We start from the raw sequence: 3815 nt of genomic DNA on the forward strand, positions 1-3815 counted from the left end.
TTTCTCTACGGCAGTGGTTCTCAACCTACTGGCCCTTTAAATACAGTTCCTCATGTTGTGACCCAACCATAACATTATTTTCGTGGCTACTTCATCACTGTAATGTTGCTACTGTTATGAATCGTCATGTAAAGATCTGATATGCAGGATGGTCTTAGGCGACCCCTGTGAAAGGTTCGTTCGACCGCCAAAGGGGTCGCGACCCACAGGTTGAGAACCGCTGCTCTAGGGTGTATCCCTAAGGGTTGAGGAGCTGAATCATGGGGCATTGTTTGTATTTGAAGTTAACAGATAATACCCAATTGGTTGGCAATTACCCCCGACATGGGTGGGCTGTGCCCCCTGAGCTCTGGCCACCCAAATTGTCACACCTCTGAGCTCTCAGGGCTCCGCTCAGCGCTCAGCTCGGCTCAGCTCAGCTCTCTGAGCTCACTCTTTCCTTAGATTTTGGGTGGTATTTCCTTACAATATTGACAGTTTTTTTTATTTTATTTTATGTAAGGGCATTAAAACTACCCATTATTTTTAGTTGTTTTCAGTGGAAGGCTTGGTCCCAATAACCAAGTATGTGATACTAGAAGCAGGAGCTTCTATTTTAGGTTGTTAACTATCCACTCCTATTTGCCTGATATCGTTTGAGTTATTTTTCTAACTTCTTGAATTAAATGCTCAGCTGGTTTACTTTGGGTCGTTATTATTTCCTGAAAATGCATCGAAGCTCTAAACTCCCCTCGGAGGACCGCTTGGCCCGTGCCCACAGGCTTTCCTACGGAGTGTTCTCATTAGTAAGCATCTGTAATTTCCGCCTCTCTTTTCTCCGGAATTCATAAGGTGCTCAGAGGCTCCGGCCCGCGTCTGTGGGAAGATTGACATTTGGGGACCATCCTTCGGTTATTGCTTTCTAGTTTTATTGCTTTGGATCTGGAGGAATGGCCTCTGATTTCTACTGTGAATTTTCTTTACGCACCAAACTTTGGGCAGATTTTTAAGATAGAGATTCCATGAATGTTTGAGAACACATGGATTCTCCAGTTGTGGAGGGCAAAGCTCTCTCTGTACCTGTGAAATCTGATATTTTATCTAAGAGGAGCGATCCTTATTCATTTGTCATGTTGTAATTCTTAAAGAGGTAATGTAAAATCTCACTCAGTTAACAAGCCAGTTTCTTCTGTTCCCCCCCCCCCCCGGTTTTGTTTTATATATGGTTTTATATGTTATATATTCTGTTTTATATATTCTGATGTAATGTTGTTCAATGTATGGGGCCTTAGACTGTTAAGTAAAAGGACTGTACCTTTTTAGAACATATAATTTCTTATCTTAATTTTCCTTTCTGTCTTGATTTTTTGGTCTAATATTGTTTCAGTTCCCCCAAATACAGGGTGGGGCAAAAGTCGGTGTGCAGTTGTGAATGCGCAAAACACAGTGTATTCTCGTATTAATATTTAGTGATTGTATTACTTTCCATATGAACAACTGCACACCGACTTTTGCCTGACAAGACACACTGTAATTTCTCTGGATGCTTCTAGGATGAATTCAGAAAAGGGTGCTCTTTCTTCTTCAACAGAACTGGGTAGACCCTCCATCGGATGAAACGAGGGAATGAAAACTCACGGTATTTTTCGAGACGGAGAGAATCATTTCCTTAACGCTTTTTTCTTTCCCCCGCCATCACCTTCCCTCTTCTGCCTCATTTGATGCTCCGGGGTGTCTAGTTCATCTTTTCATTGAGTTTTTCATCCTAAAACCATCTTTTTTTGTGGCTTCCTCTTCCTTCTTTATGCTTCATGACAAAGGTAGGGAACAGACATGAATTGAGTGTCGAGGTTTTGAGAAGTTGGTTTGGGTGTCTGGCCTCCGCCATGATGTGTGCTTGTGTGAGTGTGTGTTCATGTGTGTGTGAATGCGAATGTGTGTTCCTGTCTGAGTGTGTGCTCATGTGTGTGTGTGTGTGAGTGCGAGTGTGTCTGTTCCTGTGTGAGTGTGTGCTCATGTGTTTGTGTGTGAGTGCCATTGTGTGTTCCTGTGTGTGTGCTCATGTGTGAGTGTGTGAGAGTATGTGTGTGTGAGTGTAAGTGTGTATGCATTTGTGTTTAGCTCTTGAGATAAAAGAGTTTTTTCTCGGTGTCTAAGCCACAAAAATTGACAATATAATAGATTTTTATCATTCATTCTCATTCTTGCATAGTAATTCTTCATTGATGTGTATCATCAATGGACCAATGCTCACAGAAAAGCCGAACTGTTCTGTCTTATTTTTGTGAGCCAAGCGAGCCTCATGTTCTAGCTTTTTTTCTGGAGATGATTTTATCAAACCTCCACTGCGCAAAGAGCGACTGGAGGTATGTCTCTATCAGAGGATCTTGGGAAGGCAATGCCGTCTCTAGATAATGATGTCAACATATCGAAAGTGCGTGCAGATCGATGCCCGTGCGCTGGGCTGCCGGAGGAATCCCAGGGCCCGCGGAGCGGGGCGCGCGTCAAGTGCGCACGGACCGCAGCGCCCTCGGCACGGAGGGCAGCGTAGCGGGCGCCACTCTCGACTCCCCCAAACCAAGATTTGAAATGTTCTCTACTTTTCTCCACTTGCCTTTTTCTTTCTGTCTAATAAAAATTCCTAAATTATTAAGACCATGAATCTTTGATCGTTTCATTTGCCATCTTTTCTCGTATTTTTTTGCTATCACTTTAAAATATCTTAAATTGTCACAGCCATCCACATGTTCTTTGTGCCTCCTCCCCTCCGTTATATCAGCGCTTTTTCATGCACTCATTCATTCGTTGAAAAGGACAAACACGACCTTCCCTTATGGAACTTACGGCCTAAAACACATAAAAACAATCGTATTGAAAGTTTTAAATGTTTATGTTAAGTCTACATCGTGGGCTGTGTGGTTCCATCTGGCATTTATTTTGCTGTATCATCTGGGGTGTGCCTGTTATGTCAGTTTTTTAAGGATCTGGGCCTTTTTCCTAGCACTGCGTATTAAATGTTTACTGTGTGCACACCCCTTTCCCTTAGTTGGTGATTCTTGTTTTAAAGGGAAAGGTCACCAGCTACGTGAGGCTGTTTGACAGGGAGCGGCCTGGCACCCTCTAGCTCTCCTGTGCATGTCGGTCTGATACGGGCTTGGGAATGGTTCCCACGGGAGCATCACCTCACCCCCTGGGGTTAGGATGGCGCGCGCATTCCTCTAAAATTAACGGGGAATAACGTTTATCTCTGCAATAGTCAATCTTCCTCTAGATCAGCGGTTCTCAACCTGTGGGTCGCGGCTCCTTCGGCGCTCGAACGACCCTTTCCCAGGGGTCGCCTAAGATCATCCTGCAGATCAGATCTATACATGATGATTCATAACAGTAGCAACATTACAGTTATGAAGTAGCAACGAAAATAATTTTATGGTTGGGTCACAACACGAGGAGCTGTATTTAAAGGGCCAGAAGGTTGAGAATCACTGCTCTAGATGATCATGTTCTATTTCTATAACACATTGCACCATCTCTGAGGAATAGTTGTGGTTTTTCTGTTGCAAATTCTGTACAGTTTTTGCTAGAATGGTCCCTGTATTTTATGTCGTCGTTTGCAATTACGAAAGTAATTTTCTTCTATCCTATTTTCTAATAACTTAGACATTTTTTCCCCATGTTTTCCTTTTTTTTCCCCGGGCTACTTTACTGAATACTCAATTCGAAGGGTTTCTGTGTGTATGGTATATTACTTGCAAAGAATGATGTTGCCATTTATAATAGTTCGTTTTTTAATATTTCACATGTCACTGCATTGGGAAAATCTATCACAACAATGTTAA

The sequence above is a fragment of the Myotis nattereri genome (genome assembly GCF_964212035.1).
Source record: "Myotis nattereri genome assembly, chromosome: 13".
NCBI lineage: Eukaryota > Metazoa > Chordata > Mammalia > Chiroptera > Vespertilionidae > Myotis > Myotis nattereri.